General features: G+C 57.7%; 1 protein-coding gene across 3 annotated transcripts in view; it reads right to left on the reverse strand.

Annotated features, from left to right (window-relative positions):
• The window catches only part of FAM222A (family with sequence similarity 222 member A), a 55,800-nt gene extending 28,228 nt beyond the window's left edge, over nucleotides 1-27,572 (reverse strand). Inside the window, exon 1 of one of the 3 annotated variants that reach the window (XM_040443607.1) lies at nucleotides 26,689-27,572. The gene's annotated coding sequence lies outside the window, so the exon portion shown is untranslated. The remainder of the gene's footprint in view (nucleotides 1-26,688) is intronic. The other 2 variants (XM_040443609.1, XM_040443608.1) reach the window with 2 other exon arrangements.
• Between the last annotated feature and the right edge of the window lie 26 nt (nucleotides 27,573-27,598).

Here is a 27,598-nt window from a genome sequence, read left to right on the forward strand (position 1 = left end):
CCCCCCCCCCCCCCCCCCCCCCCGCCCAAGCAGGCAGCCTGCAGGCCAGGCCAGGCAACCTGGAACCTACATACCCCTACCCCAGTGCCCACTGTGTGACCCCAGGGAAGCTACCGCCCCTCTCTTGTAAAAGAGGCTCCCTGACCCTCCCAGGTCATTATCCACCAGGGTCCAGACAATGCCCAACACTCCCCCCCCCCCCCCCCCCGCCCCCACGCACAGGTCCTTCCTCCCTCTTGCCTTTCACTGGGTGCCAGGGGCCCAAGAAGCCCAGCCCCTGTCCAGGCCCCCCCACAACTCCCCTTGGGCCACACATTACAGCATGCTTTGCAGCTGAAAGGGGCAGGCTGGGGGCTGTAGTTGTTGGGGGTGAGGGGCAGACTGCCTCATTTGGGGTCTCTCTGGACCCCATCAGCTGCCCTCCCGGTGAGGCTCTGGTTTTCAGAATGCTCTGATGGTGGACACCTAGGTGGTTCTGGGAGCCAACAGGTCACCTGCCCCAGCTCGGGGGTGGGGGTGGGGGAGCGACAGAGGATCCTGCCCCCCCTCCCCTGCCACCACCGAGGGAACAGAATCCATGTTAAGGCCTCAGCTCAGTGCAACTGCCTGAATCATTTTATCCCTCACTTCTGGAGGACCGGCAGGCAGGGCCCTGCTGCCTGAGAGACCATCTTCACTTGAAGAGGAAGGGCTTTTCTCTCTGTGCCTCTAATCCCAATTCACTGCTCATTTTCCCAGGAACCCTGTGCCCTACTGCTGGGGCACGTTGTGGGTGGGAGGGGGTAGGAGCCGGCCGAGCACGATGACAAGTGGGTTACCACCAGTTCCCACATCATCCCAACCATCTACAACAGGACAAAGACCCCTCTCCTTGCCCTTCAATGTCTCTCTGGCCCCAGAATAGAGCCCAGCCTTCTTTGCCTGCACCCTCCCCCTCCACCGCCCTAGCTCTTCTAGACCTCCCTCCAGCTGGCTGCCCCACACGCCCAAACCTTTGCCTGTGCTGGCCCCTCTGCCTATAGCACCGCCACCCCAATCCATTTTAACTCAGACTCTGACTCAGCTGTCCCCTCCTCTGGGCATCCCCCATCACGGTCCTAAGTGTAAGTGCCAATTTTCACGTCTGTCTCTCTCCACTGGACTGTGAGTTTCTCGGGGGCAAGGACCATGTCTTATTTGTCTCTTTCTCCTGGTGCCTGGCAAAGAGCAATCATTTAATAAATAGGTGCTGAATGAAGGGCTGAATCAATGAATCCGTTATTGTCAGACGAAGTGACCAAGGCCCAGAGAAGTCGAGCATCCTGCACAAGGTCACACAGCAAGCTGGGGACAGGAATGGGGCAGGCGCCTAAAACACTCAGGTTCTTTGCCTTGCCCCCACCTTGCCCCCTCTCTGCTTGGCATCATCCCATCTGCAGAAAGCCAGCACCCTGGAGGCCCCACCCAGACTCATGACTCCCCAAGCCAGGGACCGTCCTGGGAATGCTGCTCATTTTGAAACCCTATCTGCAAATCAGGCTGTTTATACGCCCAAGGTCTTTTGTGACTTTAATAAAAAAAGGGGGTGGGGGGAGGGAGGGAGAAAATGTCGCAAGCCTCAATGATTAGAATGCTTTGGCATCATTCCTGACGTGGGGGCTGATAAGACGTCTTATCTCAGAGGCACCCCTAGGAAAAGGTCCCCTCCACCAGATAACGCCCCCAGCTGTCGATATGCCCTTTCATGGCTGAGGATTTAGATAAAGGAAATGTGACAGGGGAGGGGAAAGAAAGGAAGGAACTTTCCAAGTCCAAGGAGGAATTGAGTCTGTGCTGCTTGCCTTGGCAGAACAATGCACAGGAGAAGGATGTCTAAAGGGTCTTTATTTTTATTAAAAGAACAGGGAATTGGGGCCTTTGGCCCTGCCTGCTTTCTGTCATCTCTCCCAGCCTGTCTGGCTGCAGGGGGCCTCGGGAAGCCCCAGCCAGTGGGAGGGGGAAGCTCACAAGTAACTACACACACATTAGTACTAATAATAGCGCTTCCCATTTATCGAAGTTTCCCTCTGTGCCACACCCCACGTGCATCCTGTCCGTTATACCTCACCGCAGCTTCCTAGCAGCCTCTGGGGTGGGTGCTGTTTTAGCCCCATTTCACAGATTAGGAAATGGTCACGGAGAAGGGAAGAATCTGCACAAGGTCATGCAGCTTTTAGGTGTCACTCCCAACCAGAGACTACACCCTCAGCCCCACACCATGTGGCCCCCACTCCTGGATCAATCTTGCGGGGGGGGGGGGCCCTCATTCCCCAGCTTCTAGGCAGCTGGGCAGGAAGGAGCAGAGGCAAAGGCCTGCTTCTCTCCAGTGCCCAAATCCACTTTGATTCTCCTCCAGGAGGGGCTGGGATCACAGAGAGGGAGGTGAGGAGGGGAAGGAGGAGGAGGGGCTCCCAGGAGGCCACTTACTCATCCCATAAACATTCACAGAGGACAGCGTGTGAGGCCTGTGTTGGGCAGAACAATACTGAGCTGAATATATTGCAGACCCTGCCTCTGTGAGAACGTTTTGAGGTGCCTGTCATCTACCCACCCATTCCCTTCCTCCCTCCCTCGTTTGTTTGTTCATTCATTCATTCAGGCAGCAAACACTCCCTGAGCATCTTTTGAGGGCCAGTCCAGTGCCTCGTGGGCTGTACAAAAATCGGTTACGAATGTCCTGCTAAAGAGAACATCCAGTAAGAACGGACTTCCCACTCCCGAATCCAGCCCATTGAAAGTGAACTTTCCTGGCTTCTCCCTCCAGCTGCTCCTATTTCTCTAAGGTGGCAGCTGGACAGAGCTTTCCCTCATGCATCCTGCAGGTCAGCAGATGGTCCCTTGCCAGGCTGGGCTGGCCCTAAGGCAGGGCAGAATATGAGGACATGCTTGGAGAGGCTGTGACCTCATGAAGGCCATGGCCATCCACTTCCAGCCTGTGTCTTTCCCCTGCTCCTGGAGCTGTCTGCTCTGGCCTCCTTGGCTCTACTCAAGGCCAAAGACTAGCTGTGGCTTGGAGGGGAAGGTCATGCCAGGCCCTTCCCAGTGCGCAATGAGAATAGGAGTTCACAGAGGAAAGCTGTGGGTGGCACATGCCCACACCAGGGTTCTGACTGGCTGAGTGACCTGGAGGAAGTCACCGTCCCTCCCTGACTCTCAGTTTCCCTAACTGCACCTTGATGGGGCGTAGACCAGCGGATCTTGTAGGAGGTGCTTCCAGCTTAGACGTGTGGGGATGTTACGATTTAGTTTTCAAACAATCCAGTGCACTAAATGTTGTGCAAGGCAACAGGGCTAGGTCTTCTGTTGGCACACAGAGGGGGGTTCTAGATGCAGCCTGTACTTGAGGGATTCAGAATCTTGACTTGGGATAAGACAGGGAGCTGGAGAAATCCAGCAGTTCACATGGAGCGCTGGGTGGACCGTTAAGACTCTTAGGACTCTGAGTTTCCTAACAGGGGTTGAAGGAGTTGCCCACTACTCCTCGGGGGCCCCACAAACCTCCAAGGGGGAGGAGGCAGGAGCTGCCCACAGTTCTCACCTTGATCCTTCCCCTGCCCCCGCTGCTGTACAGGAAGGCTTGTTCTTCCTCACCCTGTCCTGGCCACAGAGCCTGACCCCACCTACAGGGAAGAATGTGTAGTGGAGGTGGGAGGCCCAGGGCTTGGGGAAGGGAATGAGCACTGGACCGGGAGCCTGGGAGAGTTGGAGTCAGATCTTGATTGTGTGGCCTCAAGTCACTTTATCTGTGACCATCTCCAGCACCACAAGTCAGGCCAGCTCGAAGCCTCAGAAGCTCAGTCCTCCATAAACAGTGAGGGGCAGGAACATCGCCTGCCTCTGGCCAGGACAGAGGGGCGGAGGGACCCTTGCCCAGGAGTGCCATAGGGAATCAGGGTGCACAGCCCCTCCCCCACAACAGGAAGATCCACTGTCTGTCTCTTTCTTCCTCTTCTTGGTCTCTCTCCCTGTCCCTTACTCCATCTGCCTTCCCGTCCTGGCGTCTCTCTTCTTCTTTCCTGCTGTCCCTCCTTCTTGTTCTCTTCCTGACCCCACTCTCCCCTACTCCTTCCCCCCCCCCCATCCCACTCTGTCTCTCTGCAGGGCAGCCAGAGTAGAAGCCCACCCCCATCCCCCCTCCTGCAGCTCCCTCCCCCATCCCTGTTCTGAGCCTGAGGCCTTCCAGGGGACCCTGTTAATAATTAAATGTTAATCTAAAAAGCAATTTGAGCTGCGGCTAGGCAGATCTGGTTAGAGATTACATTAGCATGGAGGAGGCGAGGGTAATTTTCTTTAACCCCTCTCCTGATCTCTCAAGCCCGGGAATCTTCAAGTCGCACCACCACTGCTGATTAAACTGGCGCAGGGCTTGGCTGTGGATAAGGGGTCTGTGAAAAGTGATTATTTCCCCACTGCCATTTGGGTTGCAGCACCAGAAGGGGATTTTCACTTTCTTTTTTCAAAGGTTGGGGTGGAGGGGCACTGCCCCCTTCAACAGGCCGCCTCATCTACCGCCAGGATTACTGCTGCATCCATCCCCACACCCCCACAGGGCCAGAGGTCTCTCCAAAATGCAAATCTGGCCACAAAGCATCCCTGGCTCCCTCTGTTCCCAGGACAGAGATTCCATCCTGGGAGTTGGCCTGGGAGACAACTCTCCATTCAGTCTAGGTCCAGCCCTGGGCTGGGCACTGGAGCCAGAGAGGCGGGCAGTTTTGGGCTGCCAGGAGACACCAAAAAGTGAACTGACAATCATGAATTTGGAGGGCAGGCAGCCTCAGCGGAGCCTTGTGGTGAGCGCAAGCTTCTCACCACCACACGTGCAGGCCTTTGCCCATGGAATCCCTTCTGCCTGCAAGCCCTTCCTGAGTCTCTACCCGCCCCTTGAAATTCTACTTGACTTTCAGCTGGAGCCCAGGTTCCTCAAGGGCTTCTCAGAGGCACACAAGGTGCTTGATAAACGTCTGATCAATAATCAAACTAATGGGAGTTCCTTGCATGGCTCTCTCTGATCCCTTCTCCATGGGTATATGATACTATGACCAGTGGCCGTGCATAGTGGGCCCCTAGGAAACCATCTCCTGAAGGAAGGATGGGCAAGAAGCTGGCCCAGGGTGTTGAGGCAAAACAGGGCTCAGAAAATGACCAACTAGGACAGAGGGGGCGGTTTAGGGTGGGTGGCCCTCCCGAGCCCTTCAGCACCACGGCCAGCTCCCAGTGCGAGCGCCCCGGCGGAAAGGGGCAGGGCAGAGCCTGGGAGCACAGTGACGTCAGTCACCATGGGAACTAATCTAGATGTTATTTGCCCTGGGTGGCACTCCAACCTCTGGAGACATGACAAATTAAGCACCTACTGTGTGTGGGGTCCTGTGTGAGATGCTGAGGCAGTGACAGACCCTGACAGCGGGATGAGGGTGTCAGAAGGGCAACTACAAGGCAGACAAGGGGTAGCCATGATGGGGCCACCCTACCTAGCCTAGGGGTGTCACAATGAAAGGACAGCTCCATTGCCTCCTAAGGAGAGTGACAATATTGTTCCAGGCTTTGGAGCCAGATGTCTGAGCTTTATCCCTTAACTGAACCCCAGCTTTATCCCTTAACTATGATGCCTAGGGCAAACCCTCTGAGAGTCAGTTTCCTCCTCTGAAAAAAGGGTTAATTTCTTACCAGGGATCATACAAATAAGGTGCCAGGGTCATAGTAATAACTGCCCAAGTGGTAGCTGTTATTAGTATCATTTATGATTATTGTCAACAGATAGGTAGTAAACAGGTGAAGAGGGGAGGAGAAAGGGTCCCTATGAAGACTTGGAAAAAAATGGGAATGTGAAGAACTTGCAGCAGCTCCAGGAAGGAGAAGGAACCCTCTTGATGAGTAACTAAGAGCACCCCATCTGCGTTAAGGCCAGGCAGGGTCACCAGGGGCAGGGACTTCAGTCACGAGGTGGCGAGATCCACCTCCTGTGGCCAAGTGCTGGTTCACGGCAGGGAGAGGCTAAGAGAAGGTGCTGGGTGGGTGGGTAGGTCCATAAAAAGGCTTGAAAACCTCTCCCTCTAGTGATGGGGTGAGGGGGTAGTTGTTGGCACTGGCATCACACCTGGTTGGTCTCCTCCCAGAATCAAAGACGGCCCAGGAGCACCAGGGGAGTGAATGGGGGTGGGGCTCGTTCTCACAAAAAGGAGCCTTCAGGAAGCCCTAGCCAGGGAAGCAAAGCTAGCAAATCTCAGACCCCTACCCAGCTTCCACTCCCTGAGAGCCAGATCCCAGGAAGGGAAGTGCTGGGGGGGGCGGGGCGGGAGCGGTGGTGGCACGACTGTACAGGTCATCCATTCTTCCCCTATCCTGACCTAGGCATAAGTGACAGCAAGGTCTCCACTGTTACCTTCCAGCCAAGGGATGCGGGTGGGGGTGGGGGTGAAGCCAGGCATCAATATACTGAATGTCAGCAGCAGAAAGGCCCCAGCCCAGTCTTTTTGTTGGAGGTCATGGAACCTTTGTGGAGGAGCAACATACAAGTGGAGACTAAAACGATACCAGGTGTTACCAGAGAGATGACTGGGGATAATGAGTCCGGAAGGGGGAACACTGTGCAAAGGGCAAATGTAAGACCCATCATAGAGCTGGGAGGGGCTCAGTGCTCCCATGCATCTTCTCACCTATCCCCCTGCATGCCCCCAGGTCCCTGCACCCCACAGTTCAGGCTTAACCCAACAACAGGGAAGGAGAAAATCTAATAATCAGAGTAATAATAGGAGCTGATTTTTATTTTTAGTGTTCCCATGGGCTCAGCACTTTACAGACATCACGTCATTTAACCAACCCCACAACCTAGAGAAAGAGATTACTACGGTCTGTGTACCCATGAGGAAACAGAGGCCAGGACAGAGTTGTGGGGAGGCGGGGGGGGGGGGGGGGGGGGCGCTGTCCAGGGCCACAGGGCAGGCAGTTAGTTGGTGGAGGGGCAGGGCTGGGCTGGGCCAGACTTAGACCCTGAGGGGAGAGAGGAAGGGCAGAAAACTGGGCCCAGGGCAGGAAGGCCAGGAGTGCTTAGGAGACTAGGAAACAGAAGCCCAGGTGTAGGGTGGGGTAAGAGGAGGGGTGGATAAAAGTGTCTGGTTGAGGTTTGTTCTTGACTTTGAGCCAGGAGCCAAAGATCAACACATGCTTCAGAGGATCAGGCTAGAACAGAAATGAGCAGAGCCTTCAAAGGACAGGAGGCAGGGAAACAAGACGAAGCACTCTAGCCCAACTATATCATCAATAGATATATATATATGTTAACCCCCCAGAGCCAAGCCCCACTTGTATGTGGGCCAGGTGTCCAGCTTCTGTCCTTTGCTGTGAGCCGGGCTGGGGGTGCCGCGTCTTTAAGCCCTTTTCTGGGAGAGGGGCTCCCTCAGTGTCATCTGGCCACAGGGTGCTGTGATCTCAGCACTGGGATGCTGGGGCCAACCCACCTGGGTTCAAACCCCAGCTCTGCCACAGCCTGGCCATGTGACTGTGTTTATCTCTAGGGAGTTTGGTTCTTCTTCTTTGTGCTTCTATTTCTAATTTTTCTACAGTGACTGTGCATCACTTCTGTTTTGTTTTGTTTTTTTTTTGTTTTGTTTTTGTTTTTTTTAAAGTAGGCTCCATACCCAACATAGGGCTTGAACTCATGAGATCAAGCCCTGAGATCAAGAGTTGGATGCTCCACCGACTGAGCCACCCAGGTGCCCCTTAAGTAACTTTTTGAAAAGGATTTCAACCACTGATCACCCGGAGGCGAGGAGCTGGATGTATTATAAATTGTTGGACGTGACAGGGAACAGCTGCTCAGGGAGGAGGCAGTGGCTGGGAAAGGTGGGGATGGGTGGAGAGAGAGAGAGAGGCAGGAGCACGAGAGGGCCCAGAGGCTTTGAAATCCAGGCGTGAAGGGAAGCAAAGCTGGTCCAGACAACCCTCCAGCAGGTCCTTCCTGCAACTCTTCCACAACAGACCCATGCTCTGACCATGCGCCCCATCACGTCCCAGCCTCTACAGGGCCCCTTCATTCTACTCTCCACCCCGCAGGGGCCAGGCTGAGCTTCTATGTGGAACTCACTTCCTTTTCTACTCTAAACTCCCCCACTGGCTTCCATGGCGTTTCTATCAATATCCTCTAAGGCTCTATGCGAGCATCTTTCCACTCCCTGTTTACACTATCCTTCTCCTCTTGCTACCCTGCTCTTCTAACAGGTCAATGGTCAACTTCAGTATCACCCCAGGACCTTTGCACTTATAGTTTTGTCTCTCCTAAATACACCAGTGCTCTCCAATAGAAATATAATGTAATTACAAATTGTCTAGTATCCACAAGGGAAATTCTGTTTAATGACATTTCATTTAATCTAATATGTCCAAGATAGGATCACTTCAACATGTAATCAATATTTAAAAATTACTAATGAGATAGTTTATGTCCCCCCCTCCCCCCCCCCCCCCTCGGCTAAGCCTTTGAAATCTGGGATGGATTTTACACTTACAGACCATCTCAGTTCAGAAGGGGGGACACTTTTGTGCCAGCTCAACTCCTCATTCACACCTCAATCCAAACATCACCTCCTCTAAGAGGCCCTCCTTGACTGCTCCAGCCACTATTCCATCATAGCTCTAGGTCCTTCATTGTCATTACCACTCTGAAATGACCTTATTGATGAACAATTTAGCATCTGTCTCTTCCACTGGAGGACAATCTCTACTGTGCTTGCACACTGGGGCACATAGGTGCCCGGGGTGGGCAGGTGGTAGGGGATGGGGTGGGGCCCCGGGGCCCTTATCTGTGTACCTCATTCCGAATTCGACTCTGGCGAGGGGAGGCAGAGGCGTGCGTATGTGTGTTTGGGGCAGGGGATGCACGGGGCGGGGGGGGGGGGGTGACGGGCACGCGCACACCCCAGAGACACACATAAAGACCCCCCCCACCCCCTCCCCCTGCTTCTGAAGAGCGGGCCCAGAAGATGGGCCTCCTTTCAAAATCAGCCCGGCGCGGAAAAACAGCTGTGACAGCACAAAGCCGAGATTGAATCAGCGACGGGCCCGATTGCCTGGTGACGGTTACAAATGATCTGATGTGGAAAAGACAGGATCAGATGTGTGCGGAACAACGGCTGCTCTGAGCCCCCACATGCCAGACAATGGGCTGCTGGGCGGGCGGGCAGGTGGCTCCCAGAAGCCCAGGCCGGAATGTGCCTATCGGCGCGGGCCCTTCCTCCAGGCCAGGCCTGGGCTTGGCCTTGTCCACACTAACTCACACAAGCCCCACTTGACCAGGGCGTCATTTATACAAGGTGAAACCAGATCCTTCCCGAACGCCCAACACCTGGGGGGAATGTCCCCAGCATGAGACCAAGTGCGGAGCTCTGGGCAGCTGGATGGTGGCTGAATTTTTATCAGTCATATTGCTTCCAAATACTAAAAGATTAATTTTACTTTTGTAATGAGGGAGGAAAGAGAACATTCTCCCTACCTCTTACACCCCACCAGCTCCCAGCTTCTGCCTCAGAAGGGTGAGCACGTGTCCCCTGTCATACATAGCTCCATGACATAGCTCCATGGACCAGCTCCTACCTGATCCCCAAGGGGTGGGATAGGGGATGAACCTCCGTGTGCGACTCCCAGGCTCTCAACCACTTAGCACTGAACGTCACCTCCCAGTGACCCTCTCCATAACCCTGTGTGAGAAGGCTGGGTCTGGAGAGACTGTGGCTCGGCCCAGCGGTGCTCAGCAGGAAGGTGGCCGAACCTGGGGCCTCACAGGCCCATCTCTAGTTTCTTTCTACACCAAGGCCAGGCTCACAGTAGATGCTCAGTAAATTCCCACCGAATGAACAGAGGAATGCACTGGGCCTTTCCTTCCTGACCACCCCTTGTGTGACCCAGGGCCCACAGCTCTCCTCTCTGGTGATGTGCCCTGGCCCCTGGGGTCTCTCCTTCATTTGACCACACCGTGTACCTACCACCTCAGCCCAACAAACCCCTCCACACATCTGGAACATGTAGGCCCCCAGAGAACCAAGTGGGTACTTGACAGTGCAGATGGGTGAGTGGGGTGTGGGCTGGGCGGCAACGTGAGCCCCACCCCAAGTGGTGTCACGGAGGCTCAAGGGTTGGGAAGATTCTGGAAGACAGGGAGGGGTGCCCCTTGCTCCACCCAGCCTTGAGCCCGCCCTGAGAAGCACAGGCATATCCATGCCTCAAGCAGAGGCTCAGCGAGGCCCAGGGTCTGTCCAAGGCCACCTGGTGGGGTCTGCACATGAAGCAGGGTCTGTTGCGCTCTGAAGCCGGTGGCTGGGGCAGACCAAGGGAAGGCTGGGATTCCAAGTGGGCACCCGGCATCCCACTGGTCGCTCCTGGGGTGGGCACTGGGCCACCTCCCCTGGACACTGCCCTGACTCTGAGCAGTCGGCAGGACTGCAGGCCAAGGAAGGGGCTGACGCCAGAGGGGCCATCCTGAGCACAGTGAAGTCAGCCTCCCACCGCCACCACCAGGATGGCATCCTGCTGGGCCTCACGCCCCAGAGCTGCAAGGCGCGGCCCCCCTAGCCCCTGCAGTGGGCGCGAAGGCTGAAGCAGCGACCCGGGGCCCTCTCTGCCACTTCTGGCAGGACTCTCCTAAGTCAGCAGGTCCCTGGGGGCCTGTTTCTCCATCTGAAAACTGGGGCTAGAAACGGCACCTCTGTCACCGGGCCGAGAAGACTGGGCAGGATGAGGAGCACGTGGAGTGCAGTCACTTGCTCAGCGGTACCTTCTTAGCCCCTTGAAATCCACTGCCCACCGGGTACCCACCGTGCTGGCAGCATCCACCCTCCACTTTCACCATCGTGGGCCAGAGAGGACAATGGCTTCAACAAGTGGAGGGATTTGTCCCCGGCCCATGCAGAGCAGCGCGAGGGGACTCGAGGAGGTACGTGTGGCCCTGGCCTGGGGACCCTTGAGCTCCAAGACCTGAACCCCAGCTCTTCCAGTAAGGTTTATACTTCAGCTCGCAGGGACGAGCCCCACGTACGCTCAGGTCAGAGTGGGCATTGGTGGCTGCATGCTCCAAGCCTTGCCTGAGCACCTGCAGTGCCGGGCTGTGGGGACCCAGCAGGCTCCGCAGGGACGGTGAGGCACACGCCCGACGACCCCAACCACGGTCAGATGGAGCTCCGAGGGAGCCCAGAGCAGGGTGCTGCACGGAGCACATGGCACACCGAGAGGGGCTTAGTGAGTCTGATGAGCCAGGCCTGTAGGGCTCACTGAACCGTAGGGCAGGGGTGGGAAGGTATTCCAGTGGAAGACCCCACCCCATGTGCAGATGCCAGAGGTAGTACTTCATGGTCATCCGCCCACTGAATCCTCATAACCTCCCTGAAGTAGAGACCATTATTATCCCAGTCTTCCCGGAGGGGAAACTGAGGCACGGAGAAGGGAAGCCACTTGCCCAAAGCCATCCAGTGAGGGACCGGTGGGTCGGGGATTTGAACCCATATCCGTGTGGCTCCGCGATCGTGACCACCCCACCCACAACCCCTCAGCATAAAAAAACACGGGGCAGGCAATTTGGGTGGGGTGTGCAAGAATGGACACGGGCTGGAGGGGCTGGGGTGGGGTGGTGGTCTTGAAGGCCAGGCTGAGGTCTTGGCACCTCATCCACGGACAAGAGGGAGCCACAGAGAAGCCTTGGTGGTTACGGGGAGGACTCCGGAGCTGGCCTCTCTGGATTGAAACCCCACCTCTTCCACTCACCAGCTGTGCAGCCTAGGGCAGGTCAACTCACCTCTCTGTGCTTATTTCCCCATCAGTGAGGTTGGATTTTGGCACATAGTGAATTCCAGGTATTTATTAAATTGGTGTGGGGGGGGGGGCGGAGAAAAAACCCTGAAAGCTGGATGACTGAGACATTGCCCCCTCGGGTTTGGTGACGGTCTAGTCGCTGGGCCTGGGGCACATTTTGGCCCAGGGGAGTGGGCACAGACTGGCACAGCCCAGCCCTGGCAGTGGGTGCCGGGCTCGGGGAGGCGGTGGTGGCAGCGGCGTCTCGGGGCCTGGCTGGGACATGCGCCGGCAAGTGCACGCGCGCGCGGCTGTGTGTGTTGCTGCAGCAGCTTCTATGCAAACATGTTAATTTGTTTTCATTTTGTGTTTTTTTTCCCTCGCAGGATAATTGGGTGAGTTTGAAGTCTTGGCGAGGCTGCTGATTATAGCTATTTGGGTGGTGCCCTCGCGGGGCTTTGGGCCCTGCCTCCTGCCTCTGGCAGTGAAGGCGGCATCTGGGGGTGTCTTGAGAGGTGCTTGGAGCTGCCGCTGGGTTCTGGGGGCTCTGGCTGGCTGTGCTCTCTACCCAGGCACCACCACGTCCCTGAAGGGCACAAATCCCGCCCACAAACAGCTTTTCTTTGCCCTGTTTGCTGTAGTGGGGGGGGGGGGGTAGTGACATGGTTGCCAATATTAAAAAGAAAATAAAACTAAAATTCTCCTCCAAATTCTCCTTGTCTGGTTTGCCTTGAAAACAAATGAATGAAAGCTGGCAGCTCGGGAACCACCGAGCCCACACCCCCGTGAGGCCCAGTGGGGCAGGTGCATTCGCTCATCGCATCACCTGGTTGGCCCCAGTGGGCACCTGAGTTTTCCACCCTGGAGAAAAGCACATACCGGCTCTGGGGTCATGTGGTCTGAGGCTCAGGCCAAGGCTCCTCAGGCCAAGGCTCTGCCCTCCACAGCTGGGTGGCCTTGGCCAGTGTCTGCCTTCCCGAGGCTCCTTTTCCCATCTGTGAAACTCGGGAGGATTAAAATTAAGACAGCTAAATTTTCAGGAGCACAGTGGGGGCTTGGAAGGGTTGGCTCCCTTCTTGAGAAGAGGGTCGGCTGGGGTGAGAGCTTCCTGCTCCCCAGGTGTCCTGCACTTGACCCCATCCCCGGACAGGCAACCTCGTCTCTGATCTGCTTGTATCCATTTCTCTGGCTGGGCGGGGGCCAGGTCCCTGAGGCCAGGGCCGCATCTTGGACTTCAGAGACAGCCTACTGTGCACCATACTGTGGCAATGAACTGGGAGAGGTGAAAAGGCTTGGGGTTCCGGTGGCAGAAGGCAGGGTATGGAACCCAGAGGGGGACTCCAAGCCCCTCCAGGATGGGGGACAACTAGGAAGAGGTGAGGTGGACTTACTCTGCAGAGAAGATGCGGATACGCATGGAGTGTGTGTGAGTGTGAGTGTGTGTGTGTGTGTGTGTGTGTGTGTGTGTGTGTGTGTGTGTGTGTGTTGGGAAGGCAGCCCCAGTAGAAGCCCCGGTCTGACAAAGGCACAGGGGAGGGAATGGTCTGGTGGGTGCGAGCTGGGGTATCAGGTTGCTACAATACGCCTTGGGAAGCCGAGTGGCCTTTGGGGCTGCGGGTGGGTGTTCTGGGCCTCCCACAGCACAGAGGGGACTTGGTCAGTGTCTACAGTGGATAGCTGCCCAGTGGGTTGGGTGGAGGTCAGGAAGAGACTAAGGACTGGCCTTCCAGGAAACCACCTTCCCTGTGATCCTAGGACCCCTGACAAGTCATTTCAGCTATCTGAACCTCAGTCTGCCTATCTGTAAAATGGGGCTGCGGCAGGAACCCCCATGAGACAATCCCTGCCATGTGTTTATGCTCCCAAGGCTTACCCCACATCCCTGCCACCTGCACGCTGCCTCACCTGTCCTCTTACCTCTCCCAGGAGGGGGCAGGGATGCCAGAAAGCCCAGGACGTGTTCATGAAGCCTGAGCACGTACAGGCTCTAAGCTCAGCATTTTGCCCGTGTCCTAGCACGTCTCCAATGCAGGGATTCTGTTCCATTCCCATTTTTAAGCTATGGTGATTGAGACTCAGAGAAAGTTTAGTGGGTAGGCCCTCAACAAGGTCCTGTCCCGGATCTCCACTAAAGCTACGGCAGCTACTGCAGAGCCTGGCCAGGACCGAGGGACAGAAGGGGTGCCTGATGCCTGCCCAAGGAACAAAGGCAGCCGACAGCCTTCCTAAAGCTACTTGGGCAGCTGAGGTGGGACTTCAAGTTGCAGCCCCGGGTCCTGGGACCCGACACCAGCAGGGCACCAAAGGCAACTCCATGGAAAGAGAAGGCTTTGGAGTTGGCCAAATACTGGCCCCGTGAGCAGCTGTGAGTATGGCCAGTCCGCTGTCCTGAGCCTGTCTTCACTGGTAACGGGACCACTGCCCTTTACCTGCCTTGGCTGGTGCTGACCCTCAGGCCAGGGTGAACCCCCTTGGCCCTGGCCCATCTGCAGGCAGTGGGATGATGGCAGCTGTCATTTATGAAAACACCGATTGTGCGCTAGGACTTTTAAAATTGTTGCCCCCTTTCAACCCTTTTACCTGCAGGGTTGGCGGAGCATCTGGCCCTGTGCTGGCACACAGTAGGCCTACCGCCAACCAGGTTCATGACTGCCCTTGGCTTCTTGAGCAGCCAAAGGTCCCAAAAAACAAAAGCAGGCAAATAATGGTGGAAGGTGGTGGCGGGGGGGGGGGGGGGGGGGCAGAAGATGACAGGCTCCCTGGCTAGTCCCCCGGGGCTGGTGGCAGACCTCTGTGGAGGGCTCGGGCCTCCCCGGTCACACAGGGTGGCAGCTGGCAGCATCCCCTTCCCCCACTGAGCACCACACAAAGGGGCCTCTATTCCCTGCTCTGAGCATTTATCCCTGGCCGGCTGGGCCGCGCCGCCCTCTCCCCACTCTGCTGGCGGCCCTGCCTGGCCCGAGCCTACACAAAGGCCGGTGTGTCCCTGCCAAGCCAGCCTGGCCTTAGAAGACCCCGTCCACAGAGAGCTAGAGAGCTCAAAAGGGGCCTGGGGTGGGTTCACGGTGTGTGGCAAGGCCTCACGTCCAGGCCACGATGGGGAGGCAGCTAGGAAGGCGTGAAAAAAAGATTTTGGAGCCGACGAACCTGAATGTGGCTCCAGCTGCCCCTAGCTGTGTATGCGGCCCTCGGTCAGTTTAGACCTCAGTTTTCTCATCTGTACAATGGAGACGATGCCTAACGTTCGAGGCTCCTGAGGGCTCAGTCAGGCGGTGCAGGGCCCAACACACAGCACCTCAGAGTCAGATTGGAGGCAACTGGGGGAGCCCTGCCCTGGGGGCCTGGTGGGCCCAGCCCCCTGGGGAGGGAGGAGGCACAGCACCCCTTGTGGACCACTCCATCCCCACTCTCCATCCGGCAAGGTCCACCTAGGCTGACCTTCAGGCCAAGGCGAGCCCTCTCCAACCCTAGCCCATCTGCAACCTGCGGGATAACGGCAGCTACGGTTTACGAAACGCCGACTGTGCGCTAGGACTTTCAGATTTATCGTCTCCTTTCGACCCCGCTGCTACCCTGAGAGCGTGCGGCAGGGTGGCACAATGACGACAGGCTCTGGAGTCCAGTGAGCCAGGTCGGAAGCCCAGCACCGCTTCCATCCGTGAGACTCCTCACGCTCTGGTGATAAGAAGGGCAGTGTGCTCCCAAAGGTCAGTTCAACAGCCCAATGAGGACAAGCTGCTGGATGCCCCCAGCCCAGGGCACAGACCCAGGAAGCCTGAACTCCTGACCACTGAGCTATCATTCCCAACTCACAGAAGAGGAAACCGAGGCCCAGCTGGCAAGCCACGCCGTGCTTGGTGTGCAGGAGGAGGGCAATAAACCTGCTGGATCACTCTGGAGAGGGGCTCGGGGTTCGAAGCCGACCCAGACCAGTGGATTCTGACTCGCCCTCTTCTGCAAACGTGTTTGGGCAGTTTTTTCTCGTTTCACAGCCGGCCTCGGCTCTGTGGGCCATGTGGCCTGCGGAGGGTGGGACGGGAGACCCGAGCCCGGAGCCTGACCCATCCCCCTGGCTGACCTCCAGGAGCCCTCACCCTGCCGCACAAAGTCCCCCTTTTCTCTCTCCCACCCGCTCGGGGCGGCCAAGTGAGCAGCGGAATACCAAGTAATTAAGTCGGCGCACACCATCCGGGCGCCCAGGAACACTGTGGAGTTTCCCTTTTATGTTTATAGCAATTGTATGAAAATGTGCAACATGGAGCGGCACCAGCTGACAAATGAGACGAAACAGACAGGATTCCGGGCCGGCTTTTTTCCGGGCCTGATTGGCATTAATTGTGAGCGTTTACAAAGCACAACTCGGCGCCTGACATTTGCTTCAAGCGAACATTTCCTTCTAATAGTTTTAATGATTACAACGGGAGCTGGTGATCGCTGCCGGGCGGGGAAGGGGCTGCCTGGCGCCTGGCCTGGGCTCCTGCCAGGGGTCTGACCAGTCTGTGCCTGCCTGGGTCCCAGGGGTCCCGCTTGCCCCGGCCACCTGCAGGAGGGCTGCATCAAGTCCGGAGCCTTGGGCACCAGGACCCCACCCCCCCGACGGGGCCTGGCTGCTGACACACGCCAAGCTGCTGGCTTATGAGTTGATGGGCAAACCCACAGGCACAGTGATCCTGGGCGCAGACCTGGGGCGGAGGGAGGGAGGGAGGGAGGGAGGGGAGAAGCACAGGGGTATTTGGCTGGTGTGGCTCTGAGGCTGCAGGGCCTCAGTTCCCTCATCTCAGGACGTGGGGTAGGAAGGACCCCACAAACGCTGGCAGTTCTTTCTTTGCCATGTGACCTTGGCCAAATCCCCTCCCCACTCAGGGCCTGCCTGGCCTTCTGCACCTGTAATGTAACAGGGACTTGGTCAGTCAGAGGCATACAGGTCGGCATGCCAGTCCCAGCGGCATGACCTTGGGGGAGCCCCTTGATCTGAGCCTCAGTTTTCTTCACCTGCAGACCTGGGAGTTCAGAATCCGCACAGGCTGCAGACTGGTTCCTAGACTCCCTCAGAAAGGGTATAAAAACCCTGAATTTCTGGCCTGCCATGAGCCTGTGTCCCATGACCTCCAGGAGAGCCTTCCAAATACTTTACTCGCTCACACACATCCTTTCAGTAAACATCGAGCGTCCTCATTAGGAACCTGGGAGGACATCACTGAACAAAGCAAAGATCCTCCCTTTGGGGAAGAGACACGACAGATATAAATGCACGTCAGATGTGCTATCTCATCGACTTATCCCCGTCTTACAGAGGGAGCAACTGAGGCACAGAGAGGGAGAAATGAAGTCACCCGGGCAATCGAACTCTGGCAGGCTGCCTCAGAGGGGAGTCCTCTCAGACCCACTTGATGGCCAGCCCACTTGGGACGTGGGTGGAAGTCCTTTCTAAGGGCCTGCGGAAGGCTGACCCCTTGAGTGGGTCTCATCTGGGCACCGTGGCTGGAGGCCCGGACCACCAGGAAGAAGGGAATTTGTGAGGCCCTGGACAGCCCCATCCTGCTGGGCTAGAAATGAAAGAGGAAGTCCCTCCTCTGTGGGCCCCAGGACACCATTCTTTCCCACATCTCCATCAACACTGGGCAGGGCCCGTTCTGGGACAAGTCTCTCTGTGGAAGACATGCAAACAGGATCAGCGAGGTGGCTGCAAAAGAAGAGCGGGTCCCTGGACAGCTACACGGCACGTGCAAAGGCCCAGAGCTATAAAAGAACCCAGGGGGTGGGAGTGGGCGGGGTTCAAAATGCCCTCGGTTTGAGGAGGCCCTAGCCTCTCTTCAGCAGCCACCCGGGTCTCACCCAGCCCCCTGATTTTGCCAGGCCCTCCCTGCAGTAAGTCCCCTGGATGGGTCCCTGCTCTGTGCTTGGCTCCAGCCAGAAAAACCTTGGCAAATGTTTCTTTTAGAGTCAGTGTGGGGTGTGGGGCAGGGAGAAAATTTTTTTTAATGGGGATTTTTTTTTTTTTTTCCTTTTGCATATGGTGGCACAGATGGGCCCATGATCCATAAAAACTGTTTGCAATTAAACTCCCACTTTGCATGGCTGGATTTGTCAGTTGTTTGAACCTCGAGTGTGGGGTTCCACGCTGACGGGGGAGATGGGGTTCAGGGCAGGGCAGGGCCAGATTCTGCAGGATGGGCGGAGGCCCAGGAACCTGCTCTGGGCTCTGGGCCCAAGCCGATGGGGCGGCAGGACAGCCACGCCAGCTCCCTCTCTGGGCATCCCCCAGCCCTCGCCAGGAGTCGGGAGTATGGCCAGGCGGCTGGGGTGGGGCTTGGCAGGGTTTCCCAGCCCAGCAGAGACTTGGCCAGGGCTTGGTGCCCTGGCTGTGGGGGTAATGAGGAGGGAGAGAGAGGAGCTAATCACCACTCAGCCCTGCCAGAGATTGGGTCTGGGATGAGGACAGACAGGAGGGTGGTCGAGCAGTGTGAGCCATAATGGGGGTCCAGCAAGCAGAGTGCAATGGCAGGTTCAAGGCTGAGGAGCCAGAACCACTGGCCCAGTTGGCACAAAGGCCCAGCACGGTGCCAGGAAGAACTGCCAAGAGCCAGAACTGGCTCCTTCCTCGTCCCCAGGAGAACCGGCCAGCCTCCTTATGCCTCTGTACAGGTAGGGAAATCAAGGCAGGCACCAAGAACCTCTCAGGGGCCCGGGCTTCCCCTGCCAAACCAACAGGCTCTCTGCATTTGGGAGCCTTTTCAGAGGGCTTCTAGAATGGGGCCTGTACCCCTTCTACTCCTCTTGGCCTCAAAATGCCAGCCGGCCACCCCAGCTGCTGCCCTGGGATGCGTGCTTGTTTGGGTTAACAAATGCACCGTTTGGCTTTGGGAAATCCTGAGATTGCTAATAATTGTTCCCTGATGAAAAGAAATAAGGCCCTGATACCCCCTTTCCCCCGCCCCTTCCAAGCTGGGAAAGAAAAGTCATAAAAATAGCTTGTTATCTCACCTATTGAGGCTCCGACTGGATGTTACTGCTAATTGGGTATAACATCCTTGTCTTGTTCTCTCAGAAGCTAAATCAAGAAAGCGCCACTGCTGCGAACTAATTATATCTCCGGCCTGCAGCCTGCAGCTTGTCTCTCCCTTTATTGAGTTAAAAAATGGTCACGAACCTTCATCTTTTATCCCCCCAAGCACCGGGTCCAGGCTGCCCGCCAGACGTGGACCGCACTGCAGGAAGGTCTAGGAGGGGCTTCGGGGATGGACAGCAAGGTGAGGAGGGCCGGGAGGGAAGCCTTGGCCCCTAGCGCCTGCCTGGCTCCCTCCCCGGGCGACCACCCCCGGCCTCTGGCCTCTCTCCTCCCTGCAGCTGGGCCCCCTGGGAAGTCAGGAGCAGGACAGCCAGGCGGCTGAGCATTCAGTCATTTATTCCTTCAACGTGCTCTAGGCGAGACTTCAGGTAGAGCAGGGGTAGCCCCAAGCGCCAGCTAACCTCACCCTGGGTTCGAGGAGATGCTGAAGAAATACACGGAGATGGGACCGGATCATTATTCTGCCCAAAGAGCTACCGCAGATCCCTACCACGGAGTCCAGATGCCAAGACCAGCCCTGGCTCCTTCCACAGGCCCCGCGTGTCTCCATATTCCAGGCACATCCAGCCACATGCTGGCCCCTCAGCCCACACTAGTCACGCCTGCCTGCCTGCCTCTGAGCTGCTTCTCAGGCTGCCCCTTTCCCCCAGAGGGGCCCGTCACCTTCTTAGAAGACCCAGCCCTACCTGTCAGAAGCCCAGCAAGCTGTAAGGCCTTTAGTAACACCTTCTCCAGGAAGCCTGCCCTGTCTGCCTGCCATCCTCAGCCCTGCTTCAGGCTGTGGACCTCGAGACCGGAGTGTGACTGTCAGCTCAGCCACTCAGCAAGGGCATGACCCCTTCTGCTTAATGGCTCTGAGCCTCCGTTTTCTCATCTCTACAATGGGTTAAGATTTCTTCCTAGAGGTGGTCGAGGGGCACATTGCAGGTGCTCTGCAGAATGATAAATGACGGAGCATCCAAGAAGGACCAAGCTCTCAGGAAGAGCTCACTCAATGTTATTATGCAGACTGAAAGCATCTGGAATCGGCCTAAAGCACTTGAAATGAGCAGGCACTGGGCTACACAGACACAGGTGTGTTTGGGCGTTGGATAAAGGTAACAGACTCTTATACCTCACCAGCTCCTGTGACTGTTGAACAACCTATATCCTCAGAGAAGATCCCCCGGGGTCCCTCATTCTGGTACCATATGGAGATGGGCCGGCGTGGCCTCTGAGCTCATCAAGGCCAGGCAGGCAAGCGGGCTTCAGCTCTTAGGCCCCCCTGATGGATTGGAGCTGCCTGCCCAGAGCCCTGGAAAGAACCCAAGGTCAGGGGAAGAACTCAGCAGGGGAAGAGGGCAGCAATTGATTGGCGATGTCTGCCAAGGGCACAGCGGTGGGAGGCAAGCCAGGCCTGCCACAGATACGCCATCCTTGACATTTTACAGAGGACGCAGCTGAGGCCAGGCTGGGGTGGGAGGTAACTTGCTCAAGGTCGTGCATCTCATAAAGAAAACAGCTGGCCCAGAACTGGATCCCCTCAGACCCTGCCCAAGGATCCTCCCATGACAGCCCCACCCAGCCTGGTCCTCTCACAGGAAGAAGACAGGCAGAAGCTTGCATGGATAATGAAGGGGATTCTGCTGACCTGCCGTGTGGCCCTGGGCTGTCATTGTACCTTGCTGAGCCTCCGTTTCTTCATGTATACAACCGGGATAAAAAAACACCCTTCCCACAGTCGTATGGGGGTTACGTGACAGGCCAAAATGCCCAAGCAGGAAGCTTAGCCTGGAGCACGGGCAGAGGCCAACAGTGCCCTGTGATTCCCATAATAGGCAAAGGCGTTTAGACAGGAATCTCCAAAGTCAGCAGTCGAAAATACCTCCTCCTCCACGGAGCCCTCCCTGGCTATCCCAGCCGGCAGTAATAGTTTCTACCTGACTTCCCAGCATGCTTTGAGAGACTGGGGCCCCAGAGGGCAGGGGCCATATCTGGCTTGTTCACTGCAGGCCCCCCGACCCTGCTCCTGGCACAATGCCTGCACAATGTGAATTCTTGCACTGTGGCGACAGACCCACTGCACTGTGATGGCGTGTCTGAGGCCTCACCACCTTTTAAGGCAACTGGGCTTGTTCATCTCTGCGTCCCCAGCACCTGGCAGGGAGCCTGGCACGGAGCCGTAATCTCTCTGAATGAACGGATGAATCAAGAGTAAAAATAGCAGTTCCTGTTTACTGCTCACTTGCTGTGGGTTACTGCCAAGCCTCGCAGCTGCCCTCCCAAGCGGACCCCTGGCCCATCCGACAGATGAGGAGACTGAGGTCACGCAGATGCTGAGGGCCAGGGCCAAGCCCCAAATTCAGCCTGGGGACTGCAGGCTGAAAGACCCTGCCTCCTCTGTGTCTCCCAGTGCCAACTCAGGCCTGGACCCCACGGGGCAGCTGCGCCCGCCTTGGCAACGAGTCCCGGAGCAGACAGCTGGCGGCTGGACCGACCTCCTCCTCTGAGGGACACCACCCCTCCCCACAGACTCTGGGTCATTAAGTTCTGCATCATTAAGTCCCTGTCCCCAGGAGCCTGTTCACAGCCAGCCTCGGCCTTACCCCCTGACCTCCCGGGTCTTTGTCCTCTGTGCCCTCTGCACAATGGCAGGGGCTCCCAGGGCCCCAAACAGCTGCTGTGGCCGGGATGCTGGTTTGCTCTGGGGCCAGGGTGACCGGCTGGGGCCTGTGCCTGAGCCCACCCACTTGTGAAGGGCTCAAACTCACCCAAGTACTCTGCACACTCAAGCTCGTCCCACCCACCAGCCGGGGAGAAAACTGCTATTACTTCCTTGAACAGATGAGAAAAGTGAGCCCCAGAGAGGTAAAGCGGCTTGTCTGAGGACACACAGCCAGTGAGAGTGCAAAAGCCCAGAGTTCTATCCTAATCTGCAACTCCCTGCAAATGTTGCCAGACTGACCTCTTCAGCACCCCGATCACACCTCACCCCTCCCCGAGATGGTTCAGGTTGTTCTGCCTCTGGACATGTCAACTACTTAGTTCAGCACTCAAGGCCCTGCACACCGTCCTAGTTTTTCTCCCTTTACCTCTGCCTTCTTAGAAGCTCCCCCTGCCCTTCCTGGTCATGCCACTGAATCTCAAAGTCCCTCTGCCAGCAACATCATCTTTACTCCATGCTGGGCAGATCCACCCAGTCCTCAGGCCTGAGAGCAAAAGCCCCCTCTGTCAGGAAGCCCGCCATGACGTGGTTTTTCCCTCCTGCATGTCTCTCCTCCAGCCCTGCTCGGGCTCTGACCAGAATCCGAATTAGCTGCAGATTCCTCCTCCCCGTGGAGGCTGTGGGCCATCTGATTCCTTAGAGCTTTGCCACCTGCACAGTGGCCGTCAGGGTGCCCTTGCTCACCCTGATGCCCAACACCCGAGTAGACCCAGGGGGTGGGGGTGGGGGGGTGGTTGGAGCCCAGGCTTGTTCCTTCATCCTCCTCTAGCTGGCCGTGCTGTGTTCTGCACCCCCACTTCTGGCCACCAACAGACTTTACACCTGAGCTACTTCCTGGCTTTGTGACCTTGGGGAGCGAAGTAACCTCTCTGTGCCCGGGTCCCACCCCACACACCAGTAAAATGGGGGGGGGGGGCAGGTAGCAGCATCTGCATTTCTTAGGGCTATGACATCCACCCTGGGAGGTACCAGACAGGTGACCTCTCCCCAGGAATGCTCACCACTATTATTTCTGTCTGCACCCCTATCCTGCGGCCAGCACATGAATTTGGGGGTCAGAGAGACTCAGGTTCCAACCACTTACTGGGTCTGTGATTCTGGGCAGGTGGCTCATATTCCCCAGGGCCTCTATTTCCCCATCTCTGAAATGGTACTAACTCCGCCCACACAAATGCAACCCGGATCCATCTCAGAACCCCTCTTTTGTTCCAGGCATGCAGTAGGCACTCCGATATTTCTCAACTAACGAATCAATGGTCCAGGTGTAAGGAATCCATCCCCCTTCCAGCCTCCTCTCCGCCCACCCCAGCCTCCAGAATCCCCTTCCCCACCCCCAGCCCAGTGCAGACTAAAATAGTCATTAGGCAGATTTCAAAAGATGTCAGTAGCTTATAATTATAGTCGACATCCTTCTGAGATAAAAGTGATTACCTTGGATGCAAATCACTTAGCAACCAATCAGGGCGGTGGGCGGCGCCCACGGAGGTGACCGGCCGGCGTGCAGCCCTCCGCCCGCAGTCCGCCCGACACAGGCGGAGAAAGCGCACAATAGCTCTTGACACGCAAATGGGTTAACACAATAAAGGCGGCTCCGGCCGCTGCTGGGGGAGAACAGCAATTCCCGGCCCGCGGGAGGTAATAAAGCGGCCCTTTTGTGCGCGCCTCCTCGTTCTCACCCCCGCCCCGAGCCCAGAGGAATCGCCGCCTGATTGAATTACGGTTCATGAATATGAGCTGCTCCGCTTGCTTCCTCCGGTTCGTGAGGGACTGGAAGGTGGAGGGGGCCCGGGAAGGCTGGGGAGGGGCCCCTGGCCAGGCCCCAGCCCCATAGGAGCTCAGATGGGAGCCACGTGTGCTCACCACGTGGGGTGCCCTGGGTAGGTGGGTGGGAGATCCAGCGGAGGCAGCTGGAAGGGTCCCTGCCTACCCTGCAGTCTTTGATCTTTGGCTCGGGGTGGGCCGGGGGGGGGGCAGGAAGAGTCATTCGCGGCCCTGTTCTGAGGATGAGGCTCAGAGAGGCAAAGCTACTCACCCAAGGTCACACGGCCAACAAGGGTGGACCCATTCCATAGCCTGGCTCTTAACCATGAGCCACTGCCCACCACAGGGGGTTAAGCAACTCAGCCCAACCCTGCCCCCTCCCCGCCAGAGCAACTGTGACGCTCAGAAGGGATAGGGGATGGGCGAGCTTACATGGAATTAGACCAGTGATAAGGATTACTGGGGGGTTGGGGGAGGGAGCTAACCTTGAGAGAGGAGACTGTCCAGGGTTACCATCCCTCTTAAGGGAGCCCTGCCGGATCCTCTCCCCTGCCCAAACCTCTCCCATCTACCCAAATCTCCAGGACACATCCACCCCAAGGCCACCCCTTCCCCTCATTCAGCACCCCCAGAGCACTCACAGGCCACACCCAATGACCAGAACACTCTGCACTTCTCTGCCGGGCAGATCTCTGTTTGTCCAGAGTCACCTTGTACCCTTCCTAGAGGGCCCTCCTCAACCTCCAGGCTGGGTCAGGAGCCACATCTACCAGAGTTGCCACCGACCCACCTACATCCTTGACTTCCCTAACAGCTGAGTGCCTACCAAGAGGGTCCCTGCAGTAACTGACTGAAGCCTCACCCCTCCCTGGGGGGAGCCCAGAGGGGCAGATGACAAGGAACCCAGGGCCAGCTCTCTCAACCCTTCCTGCCAGGCAGGCTTCATGTCCCACCTTCCTTCCCCCAATGCTGGAGAAGAGGGGTGCCAGGGGTGAGGGAAGCAGGGTGTCCACAAGGCCAGGGCAGAAATTGCTACTCTGCCCAACACTATCCTGTAGGTAACGGGGAGGCAGGATTCAAACCCAGGTTTCAGTGCAGGAAGGAACCTTGGTGAGGCCAGACTCCCTCCACAGCCGACAGTCCCCGACTTTTGTGGGGACCCTGTCCAACAAGTGGTGTAAGGCCTCCCCTCCACCCGTGGAAGGGTGTGGGAAGACCTGAGGACTCCGGAGCCAAGGCACTTCAGAGCCAAACCTCTACAGCTGCCTGGCTGAGCACCTGAGCCTGTTTCCTCATCTGTAAAATGGGCCACAGCACACGAGCCACTCCAAGCGGTAACTGAGATCCTATACGATGCCTGGCACACAGGGAGACACTGGGTAAGCTGGCACTCCCTCCTGCTCGTCGCCTGGTGCTATTGCCAAGCCCAGGGAAGGGAACAGAAGGAATTGCCCAATTCTGACAGCCTTTCCCTCCGCTTTGGCTGTGGAAGTGTAAATACTCCACGGAGGACCTCCAACTGCCTGTGTTTGTGGATCTCTGGCGCGCACTCCGGGTTTGTTTCTAAACTGGGAAGCTTCGAGAGGCAGTGCAAACAGCCCTTCTGCCCACCTCTCCCACTTCTCCCCCCATCTGCTGTTGCTCTGTCCTTGGAAGCCTGTGTGTTTAACGACACCATTTCAGCTGGAAATATCATCTCCCTGCCAAGCCCCCAAAAGCAGCTCCACTGATATTTATTGACCTGTTAATCTAGCTAGAGAGCTGGGTAGGAGAAGAGAAAAAATGCTGGCTGCATAGAGACTAGGGCCTGGCTTCTCATTATGACCCCCTCCTACACACACACACACACACACACACACACACACACACACACACACTTCCCTCTGCTCTCACCCTACCCCACGCTGAAGCGATGACACAGTTCTCTAACCTTTACCTCAAAATGTGATCTCGGCAGTTTCACCCACATCCGACAATGGTAGCAATTGCTGGAAGGAACTCAGAAGAGGAATCAAAGAACCAGCGGCAGGATACTGGCTGGGGGGATCTCTGGGCCTTCACAAGGAACAGGGCCAGTGCCTGAAGGGTGTGGGGAAGAAAGGGCTGGTGCCTGACCCCATCAAAGCTGGCCCCTGGCAGGGGCACACTTCATTCAGACCTTGGCACTGACGGGCCTGACTTGCCCTCTGTTCACTTAATGAGCACCACACTGTGCCTGTCAAAATCATCTTAAATGCCAAAAGGAGAGCGGGGCCGACAGGAGTTCAGGCTTGGCCGAGGCCCTTCATCTTGGGGTTGTGCAGCAGAGGAAACCCTTAGACTTGAGGGCTGGCAGGCAGCAGCTGCCCTGCACCTTCCCTGGCTGGGGGAGCACACACTTTTTCCTGAGTGGAAGTGGCCTGTTTTAAGGCAGGGGTCCCCCGTCTCTCTGGGGGCCCTGGGAACTTCAGCCTCCCGGCTGGGTATATGTATGGTGGGGTTCGAGGTCTTCACCGTAGCATCCCTTTTGAAAGCATAAAGTTGCTGCTCTGTTTGGCAGTCCTGAGCCCCCAGGCAGTGCCAGGCTATACGGGCAAAGCTGAACACCTGTCCTTGGGGGGAGGAGCATCAGCCGGGACAGCTGGCACTGTTTCCCTCCCCCACCTCATCCAAGAGCTGGGGATTTAGGTCAGAGGACTATAGTTGAGAGTGGGGGAATCTGCCTTCACCCCTCCATTACCCAAAGGCATCAGGTCTCACCAGGAGTTATCACAACCCCGCCCCCTCCGGCCCTGGGTCAAGGCAAGTCGCGTCGCCCCGGCAACCCGTGACGTCAGAAGCCTGGCAGTGACGTCAGGCTGTGGCCCCATTGGAGAACCCACCATCCTTGCAAGATTTTTTGAAGAACGAGGGCTGTACAGGAGACCCTGCTATGGTCTAGCCTTGGAGGGCGCAATCCTCAAACGCAACCACCTGCACGGCCAGGACTCCACATCCCCCCCGCCCTGAGCTGATGTCCCCTGAGGATCTCAGAGGCTGCTTGGGAGAACCCCAAGGGTTCCAGCCCTCCAAGACACGGGAGTTCCCAGGGAATTTTCGGATGACAGAGCTGCTATCTTTGTCTGTTGGCTTTAGGGGTGGGGTGACCTTTCCTCTCTGGCATACGCCTCGCCCAGGGCTCCGTGGAGTCCCCACAACCTCCACTCCGGCCGCTTGGCCGGTTTAGACAAGTTGCGGGTGAGAGGGAAAGGGGTGGGGGGAAGACAAGGAGCACCAATGCTTCAGGATTCCCAACAGCTCAGGGCCCCTTTATTTCCGATCCGGCCGCCCAGACGCCAGGGAGTGCCCCCAGCTCCAGCCCGGAACCCCGCCCCGCGCAACTCACCAGATCAGCCAGGCCGTTGAAGGGCACCAGGTCTCAGCGGCGACGACTTTCTGCTCGCCGGGTCGCAGCCATGCAGAGGTGGCAGAGGTTGCCTGAGGGAGCCCCCCTTGGGGGCCGATGCCTCTCTCCGGGTGGAAAGGGACGTTGTCGGTGAGAGTGATCCAGGCACCGGCCCGCGCCGTCCGAAGTCGGCGGTGGCGGGTCTCTCGGCTCAGCGTGGGTCGTGCCCGCCCGGGACCTGGGCGGTGCGGGCGCTCAGGCGGCGCATCCTCACCGGGGCCTGTGCTCACCGCGTCCGGCGGGCGGCGCTGCGCCTCCCCTCGGGGTCTTGCTCAGGGCTGCAGCTCGGCCCGCGCCGCTCCCCGGGGCGCCCTCTCCGCCCGCGCCAGGAGCCGGGCGGCCGCGGCCCCTCTCGCCGGCCCCAGCTGCAGCCTGTCTTTGTTGCTTCCTCTCGCACGACCGCCCGCCCGCGGCTCGCAGCCCCCAGGTCCGCCCGGGGGCGGGAGGGGGTCGTCTCCTCCGGGGCTGCACGCACCTGCAGCGGCCCCGACTCCTCGCCGGGCATGCACCGGCCCCCGCAGGTTGCAAAGAGCGGCGGCGAGAATGCAACGGCCCCTCCTCCTCCTACTCCAAGCCCTGGGTGTGGGGGGAGGGGAAGCTGGAGAGCAGAGGCAGCCGCGGCGGCGGCAGCGGGCGGCGGAGGCTCGGATGCAGTCCCGGGGGCCTCGGCGCCGCGAAATAACTGGTCCGGGTGGCGCAGGGCGGACGTGGGAATGGCCAGGAGGACGGTACACCGGGCGTGCGAGCTCTCGAGCTGCAGCAGGGGCGGCGCGCGCCGGGCTCTCACGCGCCCATGGCCCCTGGCGGCGCGCAGGGGCTCCCGGGGCCTCAGCCTCGCGCCGCCTGGCGC

The sequence above is a fragment of the Herpailurus yagouaroundi genome, unplaced genomic scaffold (genome assembly GCF_014898765.1).
Source record: "Herpailurus yagouaroundi ecotype Mexico unplaced genomic scaffold, PumYag 191, whole genome shotgun sequence".
NCBI lineage: Eukaryota > Metazoa > Chordata > Mammalia > Carnivora > Felidae > Herpailurus > Herpailurus yagouaroundi.